Raw genomic sequence first — 17,759 nt, forward strand, 5'->3', positions numbered from 1 at the left:
CCTTCCCCATGAAAGATAATACAGCTTTGACAACAGCTAAGGTTCTGCTCAAAGAGTACTTCCCTCGATTTGGAGTTTGTAAATTTTTGTGGAGCGATAATGGTCCTCATTTTGTCGGGAAAATTGTGGAGTATGTACTAAAGGGACTGGGGATCCAGCAGAAGTTTCATGCTGTGTTCCACCCTCAGTCAGCAGGTCTTGTCGAGCGGTACAATGCCACGTTGAAATTGAAACTGGCCAAGATTGTGGCGTCCACGTCATTGAAGTGGCCGGATGCCTTGCCGCTAGCATTACTCTCTCTTAGATCAGTGCCTCACTCTCGAACTGGCCTCACACCGTATGAAGTGGTGTTTGGAAGGCCTATGAACATATGGGGAGTTCCTAAGCCGCGATTGTTACATGATGTGCCTTGTATAATGATGAGTGATTATTTGGCACGATTCACAAATGATTTGCTTTCTATTCAATAACAGGTTCGAGAAGCGCTCCCTGACAATTCTATTGGAGAGGCTCATAATCTCCGTCCTGGAGATTACGTGATGATAAAGTCGTTTGAGAGAGCGAACAGCTTGGAACCGAGGTGGCGTGGCCCCGAGCAAGTCCTCTTGGCGACTCGAACAGCTGTGCGAGTGACCAACAGAAAGCGGTGGGTGCATTCAACTCACTGCCGTCGCGTCTCTCCGGACCTGGTGAATCCTACTGTGTTGTCCGACTACAAAGAGATCTTGGACAAAGAGAAGAGCCCAGCTGTAACATCGGCCGAATCTGAGGGAGCCTTCCCGGACCACACTGTTTCTGGACGACAACGCTACGACCTGCGGCCAAGATAGGAAGAAGATTTTTTTTTTGTGCGAGACTGGTTGGTTACCGCTCTGGGGTTTGTGAAACGGAAGCCGGGAATCTCAAGGGGGGGGGATCAGTTCTGCCAAGAGTAGCGACACCCGTCTTGACCCCGGAGAAGAAAACAACGGCTACCTCGGAGCTCAGCACTAACGGTTTTTTTTGTGTATATTTGAGACATTGTGAACTCTTTTGAACTATGGCGTCTTCCGCATCACGAGACAAGAGAATTCTTGGTGCTATCTTGTTCGTACTGACAATTGTGGTGATAGCAGTAATAGCCTGGGTAGTCGAACTTGTGGTGCCTGTACGAGAACATTTGCTGCCGACTACCCCGGCTCCATCTGAACATTTTCGCTTTACCTTACCCTATCATGAAGAACGGCACCGACAGACTTACCTGAACAGTAGCTTCATTGAAATCTTGCATCATACTCACAATATGACGAACACTTCTAACTGTTGGGTGTGTGGGAAGTTGCCTGGGCATCAGAAGAAAGGGGGCACACCGCTCATCCCACTCCCGTTTTCCCATAATGGTTCCTGCAATGCTTGGTATACTCTTTTATTCACTCTACGATGGCCAACAAAAGGGGGGGTGCTTTTCCGTTTAAACAAGATATGCTATCATGATCGGGATGGTTATCCACAAGCTGAGGGTACTCGATTTGAATGGGAAGAGTACCGCCCTGACAATGTGTCTGCACCCCGAATTTACAGCAATCAACGAAATATTAATATGTCCAGCTCTCATGTCATTAATGTTATAGATACTAAGGCTGATCTCTGTATACGTAATAAAGGTACAATCCCAGTTGGAAAAAGTGAATGTAACACCACACTTACATTTGACAGTCCGAATGGTATATCATTTGTGGCATCCCGAAATACATACTTCATTTGTGGTAATAAAGGCTATCATCAGCTCCCGTTAGGATGGCTAGGTACATGCTATATCTCTTTTGTATTGCCCCCTGTATTCATTGCCCCACCAATGTACCATAATGATTACGTCTTATACCACGATTTTGTGTTAAATAGAGTTAGACGTGCTGTGGTTTTGGATGATATTGACCAGACTGATACTGCCTTACAACAATATGTAGATTTTAATTTGGGATTGTTTTCCTTTGTGGGGGCTGCTTTGAATAGTCGGAAAATACGACAACTGACCCGTGTTGTTGAGGCTGTAGCTAATGATACTGCTTTCGCATTGGGAAATATAACGGAAGAACTTCAAATATCCAGAATTGTTACGCTTCAGAACCGAATGGTTCTTGATGTGGTTCTAGCTGATCGAGGGGGGGCATGTAGAATTATCAGAAGTAGCTGTTGTGTTTACGTGCCTGATAACTCGCCATCTGTATATGATGCAATTTCCAAACTCCACAAAAACGCTGCTGAAATACATCCGGACAACGGTACATGGACCCTTTCAGGGTGGTTCTGGTCAATGCTTAGTACTTGGGGCTGGAAGCTACTGACGATTTTATGTATCATAGTTGGGATGCTATTCTTTGTGTGTTTATGTATACAATGTGGCCCTGCCTTATGTTCTATGTGTTTATCAGCTTGTATTCCAGCTAGACAAGCTCTTGCCCAAAAGGAATTGATGCTTCATAAAGAAGTATCTCAAATAATGTCAATTGATATCGAAGATGAGCGTCCCGACTACGTCCATTATGAGGTAGCTTCAGCTAAACGCTAAAAGGGTCGTCTGTCGTAATTTGACAATGGCTGGGTTAGCGCTTAGCTTTGCTACACGTTATTTCCCTTAACTTGGCCTTACTCGAAAACGCCATTTTGTATGCTACGGCGGCCATTTTAGGGAATGAGCGGCCTCGTGGTCAGCATGCCCTTTAGTCCTTTGTCCGTGCCACTGACCACTCGAGTTTGCCCAGCAACAGGCTATTATTAGTAACGGTCAAGCCTGTACATGCGCAGTTCCAACTGACCAGTCACCCCTCAGGAATGTTCCGCCAAAACTGACCAGTGGAGTTGTAACCCCTCCCATGAGTTGGCTGTGCTCCAAAAATGACCATATATGTACCTAAACTCTGTAACCTCGTACCGCCTACCTTTTTATTACCTGTATATTGTATAAAAGAAGGACTCACACCAACGTTCGGTGTGATACTTCTTGCATTGCCGAAGGGTGCTGTAGGAATGTACCACCACCCCATGGGGTCTTAATAAACTTGTCTTTTGTACTTTTCAGTTTCCGTGCCAACAGTTCTTTTGGTGTAAGTGGGTATTTCTGCGGAGCATGTAGGCCTTGGGAACCCAATACCACAAGGCCACCAGGGCTGTTTGAGGAGTTCTGGACAGATCTCTGGTAGGAGGCGACCAGGCCTGTTTGAGGAGTTCTGGACAGATCTCTGGCAGGAGGCGACCAGGCCTGTTTGAGGAGTTCTGAACATGTCTCTGGCAGGAGGCGACCAGGCCTGTTTGAGGAGTTCTGGACAGGTCTCTGGCAGGAGGCGACCAGGCCTGTTTGAGGAGTTCTGGACAGGCCTCTGGCAGGAGGCGACCAGGCCTGTTTGAGGAGTTCTGGACAGATCTCTGGCAGGAGGCGACTAGGCCTGTTTGAGGAGTTCTGGACATGTCTCTGGCAGGAGGCGACCAGGCCTGTTTGAGGAGTTCTGGACAGATCTCTGGCAGGAGGCGACCAGGCCTGTTTGAGGAGTTCTGGACAGATCTCTGGCAGGAGGCGACCAGGCCTGTTTGAGGAGTTCTGGACAGGCCTCTGGTAGGAGGCGACCAGGCCTGTTTGAGGAGTTCTGGACAGGCCTCTGGTAGGAGGCGACCAGGCCTGTTTGAGGAGTTCTGGACAGATCTCTGGCAGGAGGCGACCAGGCCTGTTTGAGGAGTTCTGGACAGGCCTCTGGCAGGAGGCGACCAGGCCTGTTTGAGGAGTTCTGGACAGGTCTCTGGCAGGAAGCGACCAGGCCTGTTTGAGGAGTTCTGGACAGGCCTCTGGTAGGAGGCGACCAGGCCTGTTTGAGGAGTTCTGGGCAGGTCTCTGGCAGGAAGCGACCAGGCCTGTTTGAGGAGTTCTGGACAGGCCTCTGGTAGGAGGCGACCAGGCCTGTTTGAGGAGTTCTGGACAGGCCTCTGGCAGGAGGCGACCAGGCCTGTTTGAGGAGTTCTGGACAGGCCTCTGGCAGGAGGATTCAGTGTTTTTTCAGGTTTGGGCAGGTTGTGGCTTGCATACACTAAGAGCTAAGCTACTATTGGTAAACCTCTGACTGGAACAGGTTGGTATTGGTGGATGAATTGTGATCTCTGTGAGAAACAAGAAAGAGTGCGTGAGATTGGAACGGAGAACGATTGCTGTCTTTTGATAAAATGGGGAACCCCCTTTTCAAAAACAGAGAGATTCAAATAAGGAAGAAAGATTTCCACCTGAAGGTAAACCAACTATAGAAATGGTGGCAAAAACGGGTTACACACATGCATGCGGCTCAGTCAAAGTCACAAATACACTGCAAAAGATAGGGAATTACAATTCCCACTGAGTCGCACTCTCCACACACCTAGAATTGAAAACCTGAGAAAGCGGATGCATGACTTAAAGCCCAGACTCGACCCACACAGTCTGAGGCCTTAAATCTTTGGGTTGGGTTGCAAAATAAAAGAATAGAAAGAGCTTGCGTTGAAAGTCCGTAGTAAGGCTCACTCTTGAATAAAGCGCACAGTCCAAGGAGAGACCGAGGAGACGGCAGAAGGATGCGATTGAGATGGTAAGAGCTCAGCCATTGATAGAAAGCAAGCGCGAGAGGCCGCCTTCGTAGATGAGCTCCGACGAATAGGACCATCCCATATCATGCAGCGTCTCCAACAGACGCCTCAACCCAGACCCCAGTGGAGGATGGATCCACTCCCAGACCCTCTCCTGAGGTTAGTGCACCACAAGTTATACTGAGATCACTGTCGCTCGTGTTGCCCCGACACCTTCGGCTTCACTTAAGTCCCAGATCTTGACTAGAATAGGCACCGCTTCCATCCCAAGGACCACTATCACATCCCAAATTCATCAACCCTAAGCATCCACCTAAATATGGTAGAAGAATCCAGTAAACCACAACATCCATAACTCCAGGAACGCCCCCCCCACCCTCCCCCCCGCACAGCCCGGTGTACAGATCCTACAGAGACTAAAAATAGCTCAATACAAAGTTGAGTTTGAGGAGATTGTGTAGAGTGTTATTTGCTTGGAATTCTTAGGACACCACCGAGGGGCAAGAGAAGCTTCCGCAAAGATGGAAAGGGAGGCTGATGAATGTGAGTTTGACTTGACGCAAAGGAAAAAACTGCTCTAGATTGTCAAGATGATGATGAACAACAAGGACTTTAGGCTGCTAAAGCCGAAGGGGTTGAAAAGACATGTCAGGGAACTGATTGAGAGCATCAGGGAGTGGAGTGATGGGCAGAAATGTAGGAAGTATGGTCTAAGAAGGAAAGTTCGAAGATAAAATGGAAAACTGAAAATGTATTCTCCAGGGGATGGGAGAAGGAGACGTCACAGAGGGAGTCATGAAGGAGTAGCCAGAGAAGAAAGTACAGCGAGGAGCTTTAGTACGTGTCCCTTGGGCTCCAACAGATCTCTACTGCTTCACGAACACTCTCCCAAAGGTGAGAGAAAACCCAGCCACATGGTGCACTCCAAAAGATCAGAGAGTGACAAACTCAAGGGTCTTATGGGAGGACTTAGACATGCCTTCTGAGGAATCAGTTCAAAAACATCTGTGAGCGGAATGCAAGAGAGCTGTAGATTGGCCAATAAAGAACCCTCAGGAATAGCAAACGCAAGTGCCCCATCATCATTAGTGAAGACTAAGTGTGGCACAATTAATGCCCACCTTAAAACTAAAGTCCCCCAAAAGTAAAAAAAATTGACCCGTGGTTTTCTGAACGTCCCAAGAGTCTAAAGAGTCAGAACAGGCTTACGTTGAGAGGTTAACGCAGGTGACAGTGGCATGAACGATGCCCCGGGAGACAACATAGGAGGATTTCTCACTTCCTTTCAATATGTCAGAAATCAGATAATATCAATCAGTAATCCGATAATACAGGGTGTCCTTTGCAGCCAAAGCAAGCCCATACATCAGTTACAGCAGCATGCAAACTATTGCAGCAATACATAAGATGCCAAGTGGAGAGGATTGAAGGAAAAATTAATAGTCACTCAGACCAAGTTAGGGCAAAATGGAGGTATGAGGTGAATTAATATACCTGGTCCAGCACTAGACCTTGATAGCATAGAGCTAAACATGCAGAGAGTCTCTATGTCCTATGGTGGAAAGGAGCAAAGGATGGGGAGAGGACAGAAATGTATGTCTGGAACAAGTATAAGCACTCTGAAGAAACTCACATTTGCAACAAGGTCAGAAACTGGAAACGGGAGTGCAGATACAACCTCGACTGAGCAATGGTCGATGATCACGTACCTAATCCCATGATGCAATGGGAACTTACCCCTGTGCCAAAACCTCCTATGGTGAACTCTGAAAGACAGAGCCCAGGACAACCACAAAATCCCTCAGTGCCCTTACAGATGACAGGTGGGAGCCCACATTTCCAACCTAGTGTCTGAAGGGGAAGGAGAAATGTGTCCTTGGCACAGTCCTGGAAGTGGATCAGAGGTACATTTATGTGGAAAGGGAGGATAATGAACATCCTGTATCCTTTCTGATAGACACCTAAACCACTCCTTCAACCGTTAGGATGGTTAAGGACCTAAACCTCTCCCTCGCGGTAAAAGAAGTCCAAGTGTTAGCTTCACAAATCAAATTCACACCTTGATCTAAAGGAATCAGTTAGGGAACATTTGTGAGATTTCACAGGGAAAGAGATTAGATTGAATAAGGTTGATAAACCTCTAAAGATAGCTCTTAGGTCCAATGCAGTCTTTCCCCAAACTCTTCCTTGCAAATTGATCCCAGAAGCCATCACAGAAATACCTGCTATCGTTGAAAATATGACAGAACAGGAAATTTTGAAGGAAGTCCATTAAATTCTCAGATTAAAGCCTTCCAAAAGTAAATAAGAAATGGTGAATAGGACGGGCCCTCCGAAAAAACTGGTAACAAGCCCTGCTATAATTCTATATTAAATTACCCCAGGAGCGGAGTGGTTCATGGTCATTGTGTTAGGCGTTACTTTCCATTCCTCTTCATGAAGTGAAGCACTGTCTCCTCACCTTCAGGCTTTAGGAAAAAACTCTTGTGTGGAGTTGTGCTCCTCAGGGATATACAGAGAGACCCTCATATTTTAATCACATACTAAATAATAGCGTAGAAACCCAGCAGCTACCATGCAGTTCCGCCTCAGTGCAGTACATCAATGACCGGCTTGTGGCATCAATGACAAAAGAAGCTTGTAAGCAAGGCACCATCACCCTACTCAACCACCGTGCTGAGAATGAGCACAAGTTTCTCCCCAAAAAACGCACTACTGTCCGAGAGAAGTTAAGTATCTGGGGCAGCCAGTACAGCGCCCCATGAGTGCATTTAGATGGCCTCAGAATGAAATTCCCGACCACTCAGAGAGAACTGTGAATGTTCTTGGACATGGTTGCCTATTGCTGACAATGGATCCCAAATTTTTCCCTCGCAGCCAAGTCTTTACTGTGGCTGACGCAAAGAGATGTCATTGACCTGGTATCAAGGGATGACGAGAGCATGGAAGCCTTTCAGGAGCTCCAACATTTACTCAGCAGGGCACCAGCTCTTGGAATGCCAGACTACACCAAAGAGTCCATGATCTTCCACCATTAGCATGATGGGTGCACTCTGTCGTTATTGACACAGACCCCTGGAGAAGCCAAACACCCCATAGCCTATTTTTCAGAAACCCTTGATCCGGTAGCCGCAGCCTTGCCTGGTTGTCTCAAAGCAGTCACTGCAGTTTGTCTGAGCATTCAGCAGACGCAAGTAATTGTGATGGTCGGCTGCTGATTGTCCTGGTGCCCATTCTTCTGAAATTCTCATGACTAGCACCTGCACACAACCTTTGATCAACAGCCACTTAACCCGCAATGAGAGAACTATTTTATCTGCAGATAATGTCTTTTTAAAGAGGTGCAATGCCATGAACCCTGCCTCGCCATTGTCTACACCTGAAAAAAGGTGAAGAAATCGAATTCAAACATAAGTGTTTTGACGTCACCGAGCTCTGCACAAAACTGAGATCAGATGTACAGGAGGTGTCAATTCTTGAATCTGACCATACTATGTTGTTGACTCTTGCCTGAGAGACAGACATGGCATTTTAAGAGCTGTGTATACTGTCTGTACTTTAGGAGGAGTTGTGAAAGCATCCAACATGTGCCATGTAACCTCCACACAAGTAGGTGAATTGATAACACTTCGTAGAGCCTGCTGTACCTCTGAGGCCTCCAAAGTCACCATTTATAGAGGCAGCCAGTATGAAATCAATTGAGGTACATATTTGTCATTGTATGCTTATTCTCCCGTTGGGTTGAGGCATACCCACCTGGAGATGTGATAGTTTGACATTTGTCAAACTGCTATTGTGGGAATAATTTCTGTCATTTGGAATGCCATTTCACCTTGAATCAGATGATGGGATGCATTTAAAAAAATGAAGTGATCAGTTGTGCGCAATGCTAGGGATTGACCAAATATTTCTCTTCAATTACAAACCGAAAACATCAGGTATAGTAGAGAGGGTAAACGGGACCATCAAAGTGAAATTGGCCAAAGCCTGTGTTTCAACATCCCTCAAAGGGCCCAATGCACTCCTCTTGGTACTGATGAGCATTCAGAGCAATCCATGCAAGAGAACAGGAATATCTCCTCATGAGTTGCTGATGGGTAGAGCCATGGTTACGTGGCCGCGCCGCTGGCCTGCCGCTAGGGCACCTAAGGTAAGCCCGTCTGTGCCTGTCCGTGCCTGGACCACGCCCAGCACCAGGACCCCTGGACACCATGAACGCCACGACGCCCGACACCGCTACGATGCCAGAACCCTCCACGCACTCAACACCGGACGATCACATACCTGCTTCCTGGCCGCCTGAAGTGCACCCAAGGAGCTTTCACCTGCCGGAACTGCAGCTTCACAAGCATCCGCCCCACCATGCTGCCGACCAGGAAAGAACCCAACCACCTCAGATGCATCCTTCTCAACACCTGCTCCGCCCGAAAACATACAGTTGAACTCTGGGACCTACTCGACTCAACCTCCCCAGACGTCGCCTTCCTGACGGAGACCTGGCTGAACACCGCCTCGGCACCCGACATAGCCATAGCCGTCCCGGAAGGCTACAAGATCACCCGCAAGGACCGCACCAACAAAGCGGAAGGAGGAATCGCCATCGTCCACAGGAACACTCTTAGAGTCTCGACCAACACCGACAACCCCCTCAGCACCGCCGTACACCTGCACTTCCAGATCCACACTGACCCCAACACCACCCTCAGAGGAACCCTCATCTATAGACCGCCCGGACCCCGACCACAGTTCAGCGACTCCATCGCGACTTCGTCAGCACACACGCCCTCACCACCATGGACTACATCCTCCCCGGGGACCTGAACTTCCACCTCGAGAACAATGAAGACACCAACTCCACCACCCTGATCAACATCCTAGCCAACCTCGGATTCAGACAGCTTGTCACAACACCCACCCACTCCGCCGGTCACACGCTTGACCTCATCTTCTCCGCAAGCCCCCACGTCTCCTTCAACCATACCACCGAACTCCACTGGACCGACCACCGCTGCATCCACTTCACCTTCAAGAAACCCACCACGCACCACCGCACCCAACAGATGCTTCACCGCTGCTGGAGCAAAGTCACCAAAGACCAGCTAACCACCACCCTCGCCCAGAGCCCACCCGCCGACCATACCGACCCCGACACCGCCGCCCGCAACCTCAGACAGTGGATCAAAGACTGCGCCAACACCCTCGCCCCGATCAAGAAACCCTCAAACAATCATACCAACAAGAAAGCCAGCTGGTTCACTGAAGACCTCCGGGCCTCCAAGCAAACCTGCCGAAAGCTGGAGAAGATCTGGCTCCCTAAACGAACACAGGACAGCCACGCCGCCCACAAGAATGCCACCGGCAGACACCATCACCTCATCAGATCCGCCAAAAGGGCCTCCTTCAAAGACCGCCTAGACAACAACACGCACAACAGCAAAGAGCTCTTCAACATCGTGAAGGAACTCTCCAACCCCAGCTCCAACACCATTGACATCCCACCCTCGCAAGACCTGTGTGACTCGCTGGCCACCTTCTTCCACCGCAAGATCACAGACATCCACGACAGTTTCAACGCCACGACCGCCCCGACAACCACTGAGACCTCCACCACCACGACTACCATCCACCACCACGACTACCATCCACCACCACGACTACCATCCGCACCAACCGCCTGCTCTACTGGACCAACATCAACGACGATGACACCATCAAGATCATGAACACCATCCACTCCGGATTTCCGTCAGATCCATGCCCACACCACATCTTCAACAAAGCCAGCACATCCATCGCACCCCATCTCCGGAAAGTCATCAACATCTCCTTCGAGACAGCAACCTTCCCGGAGAGCTGGAAGCACGCCCAGATCAACGCCTTACTCAAGAAACCCATGGAGGACCCCAAGGACCTCAAGAACTTCCGGTCCATCTCCCTGCTCCCGTTCCCTGCAAAGGTCATCGAGAAGACCATCAATGAACAACTGACCCGCTACCTCAAGGAGAACAACATCCCGACCCTTCCCAGTCCATGTTCCGCAGTGACCACAGCAACGAGACTGCCCTCATCGCCGCCACCGATGACATCAAGTCCCTGTAGGACAACGGAGAAACGTTAGCCCTTATCCTCCTGGACCTGTCAGCCGCCTTTGACGCGGTCTACGCACTACGAACACGCCTCCACAACGCTGGAATCCAAGAGAAGGCTCTGGACTGGACCACCTCCTTCCTCTCCGGCAGAACACAGAGCGTCCGCCTTCCCCCCTTCCGCTCCAAAGCCACCGAGATCATCTGCGGCGTACCCCAGAGCTCATCCCTCAGCCCTACTCTGTTTAACACCTACATGGCACCACTCGCCCAAGTCGCCCGTCGGCATGACCTCAACATCCTCTCCTACGCCGATGACACCCAGCTGATACTCTCCCTCACCAAGGACCCCCACACTGCCAAAACCAACCTTCAAGAAGGAATGAAGGCCATTGCTGAATGGATGAGGAACAGCCGACTGAAGCTGAACTCGGACAAGACGGAGGTCCTCTTCGGCCTGGGACGACTCCTGGTGGCCGACCGCACTGGGAACCGCTCCAACACCCATCGACCACGCACGCAACCTAGGGGTCATCCTCGACTCCACCCTCTCCATTACTAAACAGGTCAACGCCGTCTCCTCCTCCTGCTTGAACACCCTCCGCATGCTCCGTAGGATCTACAAGTGGATCCCCACTGAAACGAGAAGAACAGTCACCTAGGCCCTTGTCAGCAGCAGGTTGGACTATGGAAACGCCCTCTACGGAGGAGCCTCAGCCAAACTCCTGAGACGGCTCCAACACATCCAGAACGCCTCTGCACGCCTGACCCTCGACATCCCTTGCTGCAGCCACATCACCCCCCCCTGAGAGACCTGCACTGGCTCCCCGTCAACAAGAAGATATCCTTCAAGCTCCTCAACCATGCACACAAAGCACTCCACAAGACCTGCCCAGCCTACCTCAACAGACGGCTCTCCTTCTACATCCCCAACGGGCAGCTATGCTCCGCCGACCTCTCCCTCGCCACCGTCCCACGCATCCGAAGAACAACCACCGGCGGAAGATCCTTCTCCCACCTCGCCGCCAAGACCTGGAAAACCTTCCCACTGAGCCTGACAGACCCAAGACGTGCTGACCTTGAGGAGAATACTAAAGACCTGGCTGTTCGATCAGTAGCAGCCCCTCCTCCCCCCCACCCAGTGCCTTAAGACCCTTGCAGGTATGTAGGGCGCTTTACAAATGATTGATTTATTGATTGAGAGGAGGAGGCCAGGGCTCTTAGAGGGGTTCTGGACATGTCTCTGGGAGGGGAGGCCAGGGCTGTTTGAGGGGTTCTGGGCAGGTCTACCAGAGGAGCTGTGCAGGGTTGTTTGAGGGGTTCTGGACAGGTTTCTGAGAGGGAGAAACCAGGGCTTTTTGATGGGTTCTGGACAAGTCTCCAAGAAGGAGAGGATGCCACAGTTTTTAGGGGTTCAGGACAGGTCTCAGGGAGAAGGCCAGGACTGTTCAAGAGTTTCTGGACAGTCTCAGAGAGGAAAAGGGCAGGGCTGTTTGAGGGGTTCTCAACAGGTCTCTGGGAGGAGGAGGCCAAGGACAGTTTGAGGGGTTCAGGAGAGGCCTCTCGGAGGGGGGATAGGGCTGTTTGAGGGGTTCTGGACAGGTCTCTCAGAGGGGGGGATCGGGCTGTTTGAGGGGTTCAAGACAGGTCTCTGGGAGGAGGAGGCCAGGGCTGTTTGAGGGGTTCTGGCAACCCCTATGGGAGGGGGAGGGGTTGCAAAGGTTGTTTGAGTGTTTCTAGGCAGGTCTCTGAGTGATGAAAGGCAGGGTTGTTTGAGTGTTTTTGGGCAGATCTGTGGGATGGAGGGGAGGCCAGGGCTGTTTGAGGGGTTCTGGAGTGATCCCTGGTAGGAGAAGGCCAGGGTGTCTGGGGAGGGGGGAGGGAGGCCAGGGCTGTTTGAGGGGTTCTGGAGTGATCCCTGGTAGGAGAAGGCCAGGGTGTCTGGGGAGGGAGGGGGGTGAGGCCAGGGTAGGGTGACCAACCGTCCGTAAATTTCACGGACAGTCCGTAATTTTGGCTGTCTGTCCGTTGTCCGTGAAGGATTCTTTAACGGACGCCATTTGTCCGTAATTTTAACCGGGCACAGCTTGCCCCCACCTCCCTTCTTGACTCCGATGCGGTATGAAAGCTCAGACCCCAGCAGCACTGTAGAGGCACAGCGGGATGGCAACCCTCACACCTCCAGCCCTTGATGAGCTGTTAAGAGGTGCTCGGAGGTGACAGAGGGAGGGGCTGCAGGTTCAGGAGCAGGGGGCATGCATTCACATGCAAACAGCCCTGAATGCGTCTTGTATCTGCTATTTAGAGGGGAGCTCACACATTCCATTTCTACCCAGGGCCCCCAACATCCTAGACTCGGCCAGATTACACCCCTGATTACACCCAGCACCTGCCTCTCTTCACCGAGCTTAATTACTGTCACTAATTTGTAAGCAAACCTCGGTTCTTCAAACATGCATAATGTAATACAATAAAGAAATGGCACAATCGCACCCACACTGATTAACAAAGTATGGAGGACAATCAGTTCTCTTAGAGTATCTCCTGTAAGTACTGTATATCACAGTGGGGGATGGCATTTTGGACAGAGAGCCTGTCTTCTCGTTGTCTTGTGCAGGAGGGGGCGAGAAGCCCAAGATGATACTAGAATACTGCATGCCCACCCCTGTGCCCACCCTGGTGGATCACGTTCCCTCTCCTGTGATGACTCCTGCTCCTGTCCCCCCATGTGGTGGCTCCAGTCCACCCCACCCCCGCCTGTGATGGCTCCTATCCCCCCATGTGGTGGCTCCAGTCCACCCCCGCCTGTGATGGCTCCTGTCCCCCCCCGTGTTGTGGCTCCAGTCCACCCCCACCTGTGATAGCTCTTGTCCCCTCCTGTGGTGGATTCTGTCTCTGCCCTGGGTGGCTTCTGTTCCAGTCCTGGAATGTCTCCTGCAGCGAGGGTGAAGTTCTTGATGGGCCTCTTCTCAAAAGGGCTCAGCTCAAAATTAATATGGAAAGGTGGGCGAGTAAGTAAGTGAAGGGATGTGTGAATGGCTGGATGAATTAGTGAAAGGGTGAATGAATGAAAGATTGAATAAATGGATAATGAGAGAGGATAGATGGATTGATGAGAGGGGAAGGATGGAGAGAAAATGTAAATAGCTGGATGTATGGGTGGAAGGGTAGCTGGATGATTGATGAGGGGAAAAATGGATGAGGGGAAGGATGATGGATGGAGGGGAAGGATGGATGGATGGATGAGGGGAAGGATGGATGGATGGATGGAGGGGAAGGATGGATGGATGGATGAGGGGAAGGATGGATGGATGGATGGAGGGGAAGGATGGATGGATGGGATGGATGGATGGGTGAGGGGAAGGATGATGGATGAGGAGAAGGATGGATGGATGGAGGGGAAGGATGGATGGATGGGTGAGGGGAAGGATGGATGAAAGGAAGGATGGATGAAAGGAAGGATGAATGAGGGGAAGGATGATGGATGGAGGGGAAGGATGGATGGATGAGGGGCAGGATAAATGGATGGGCTGGATGGGTGAGGGGAAGGATGGATGGAAGGATGGATGAGGGGAAGGATGGATGGATGACGGGAAAGGATGGATGATGAGGGGAAGGATGGATGGATGGATGATGAGGGGAAGGATGGATGGATGGATGGATGATGAGGGGGTGGGTGAACGGATGGATGATGAGGGGAAGGGTGGATGGATGGATGATGAGGGGGTGGGTGAAAGGATGGATGGATGGATGGATGATGAGGGAATGGATGGATGATGAGGGGGTGGGTGAAAGGATGGATGGATGAGGGGAAGGATAAATGGATGAGGGGAAGGATAAATGGATGAGGGGAAGGATGGATGGATGGATGGATGGAGGGGAAGGATGGACGGATGGGATGGATGGATGGGTGAGGGGAAGGATGATGGATGAGGAGAAGGATGGATGGAGGGGAAGGATGGATGGATGGGTGAGGGGAAGGATGGATGGATGAGGGGCAGGATAAATGGATGGGATGGATGGATGGGTGAGGGGAAGGATGATGGATGAGGAGAAGGATAGATGGATGGATGGATGGGTGAGGGGAAGGATGGATGGATGACGGGAAAGGATGGATGATGAGGGGGTGGGTGAAAGGATGGATGATGAGGGGAAGGGTGGATGGATGGATGATGAGGGGGTGGGTGAAAGGATGGATGGATGATGAGGGAATGGATGGATGATGAGGGGGTGAAAGGATGGATGGATGATGAGGGGAAGGAAGGATGGATGGATGATGAGGGAAAAGGATGGATGGATGATGAGGGAAAAGGATGGATGGATGATGAGGGGAAGGATGGATGGATGATGAGGGGAAGGACAGATGGATGGATGGATGATGAGGGAAAAGGATGGATGGATGATGAGGGGAAGGATGGATGGATGATGAGGGAAAAGGATGGATGGATGATGAGGGAAAAGGATGGATGGATGATGAGGGAAAAGGATGGATGGATGATGAGGGGATGGATGGATGGATGAGGAGGGGAAGGACAGATGGATGGATGGATGGATGGATGATGGGTGGGTGAAAGGATGGATGGATGGAGAGTGGGTGAAAGGATGGATGGATGGATAAGTGGGTGGGTGAAAGGATGGATGGATGGATGATGAGTGGGTGGGTGAAAGGATGGATGGATGGATGGATGGATGATGAGTGGGTGGGTGAAAGGATGGATGGATGAGTGGGTGGGTGGATGGTGGGTGGGTGAAAGGATGGATCAGTGGATTGGATGGTGGGTGGGTGAAAGGATGGACGAGTGGGTGGGTGGATGGTGTGTGGGTGGATGATGGGGGGTAGGTGGATGAGTGAAATGATGGATGGATTGATGGATTGATAAGTGCAAGGGTGAATGAATGGAGATATGAGTGAAAGGGTAGGTGTAAGGATGGATGAGTGAGTGAAAGGGAGGGTAGATGGACAAAAGGATGAATAGATGTGTAAAGGAGTGAAATGATAGATGGATGAGTGATAGGGGCAATGGATGGATTCATGAGTGGATGAGTAGATGGATGGATGGGTGGGTGGATGGATGGATGAAGGAAGGCTAAGTGAAAGGGTCGATGGAGAGAGAAAGGGAGGATGGATGGATGGCTAAAAGAGTGGATGGGTGGAAGGATTAGTAAGTGAAAGGATGGCTGGATTGGTGAAAGGGTAAATGGCTGAATGGATGAGTGAATGGATGGATGGGATAAAGAGTGGATGGATAAGTGTACAGATGGATAGGGTGAAAGGATGGATGGATGGATAATGGAGGATGAATGAAAGGATGGATGAGGGGATGGATGAAGGGATGGATGAGTGAATTGATAGATGGAAGGTGTTGTACAGTGCTTGGCTTCTTCCTTGGGCCAGCACTCTAGATCTCTCCCTAGGTTCTGGGTTCTGGAGCTCTCCTTCGCCCTGTTGGCAGTTGGAGCTCTGGTTGGACGGGGGGCTGACCTACCTATACCTGTGCTGCAATAAAGCTTCTACTTCACTTACCTGCTTGTGGAGCCTACTTCTATTTATAACATTTGGCGACTTGGACTGGTGGAGTGTCCAACCATTTCCTCTCCGCGTGTTGCTGCAGCCAAGGAAACTACTACAGTGCGGTAGAGCTCAAGAGCCCTTCAAGAACCCCGTGTGGACAGCGAGGAGCGAGGACGCTGACATCGTTTCCCATCTCAGGGATGACCGCTTGCCAAAATCAGACTTTCCTGATGTTTTCGTCGTCTTAGGACTTCCGATACAGTGATTGACGTCATCTCTACCGTCGAGCAAGAATCACGGTGAGTCGCCTGGCAACGCTAACTCACACTGCGCACTAACGTCTCTGAGCGCAGGCGAGAGCGTCACTGAAACGCTAGCGGAGACAGCGGCAGCGTCACTGAAACGCAAGCAGAGACAGCGGCAGCGTCACAAACGGAGACAGCGGCAGCGTCACTGAAACGCAAGCAGCGGCAGTGACAACATCACAGAAACTCAAGCGGAAACAGCGTCACTGGAACGCAAGCAGCAGCGTCACTGGAACGCACAACTACACAGAAACAGCAGCGTATCCACCGAAACAACTCGTTCCTGAAGCGCATTTCATTTGCGCATGGACTCTCGCTGTGGTCATAACGTCTAACCTCACTCGCACGACGTTTTCGGCCATTTTGTAGGTATTTGCCTGTTTATTACCCATCTCCATGGAAACGCTCGTGATTGAGTGTTAAGCATCGTTTCTTCGCCACAGACCTTCTCTTTTGACAAGAGTAAGCATTTATTTAAAAACTCATTTTACTTTATTATTTGGTGTACTTGTTTCTCATTACCCTGTTAGTAGTCTTTGAACATGGCTCAAGCGATCAATGTTGCTCTTCCTCCTCAATTCTTGTCAGAACCAGGCATTCCTCAAATAGCGTGGGAAGACTGGATAGTCATGTTCTATAATTATATTGAAGCTCTCGACGGTGAGGACTATTCACCTAAACGCAAAAAAGCATTGTTAATGACCACTTTGGGTAAAGAGGGACAGCGCTTGTTCAGATATTTACCACAAGTATTACCTGCAGGGTCACAAGCTGACTTGGATGAGTTTAAAGAGGCGATAACAAGATTAGAAACCCGTTTTGGTAAAGAGGAAAACCTTATCCTTCAAAGATATAAGTTTTATAAAAATAAACAATTAGCTGAAGAAAGCATTGATGAGTTTGTAGCGAGACTGCGCGAGTTATCAATTAAATGTAACTTTGGCCAGATGGCGGACGAGTTAATTAGAGACCAGCTAGTTGTTCAAGCCAACAATAGAAAAGTACAAGAACGTTTGTGGGCGGCGAAGAACCCAAGTCTAAAAGATGCTATAGAACTTGCCAAAGTCGTGGAGGAAAGCGAAAAGTGTATGAGAGAACTACAGAAAAGTAGTTTGGAGACCAAAGTGGCAGAAATCTCTCATAAGAGTACTCTTAGCGAAAATAGTGAGGATGAAGCTACTGCCATTGCAATTGTTAGGAAGAAAGGCTATGTTCTTCAGAAAAAGAATGTACAACAGACATCTTTTAGCAAGAATAATCAAAAGATGTGTTCTA

Source organism: Lissotriton vulgaris, chromosome 2_2 (genome assembly GCF_964263255.1).
Source record: "Lissotriton vulgaris chromosome 2_2, aLisVul1.2, whole genome shotgun sequence".
Classification (NCBI taxonomy): domain Eukaryota; kingdom Metazoa; phylum Chordata; class Amphibia; order Caudata; family Salamandridae; genus Lissotriton; species Lissotriton vulgaris.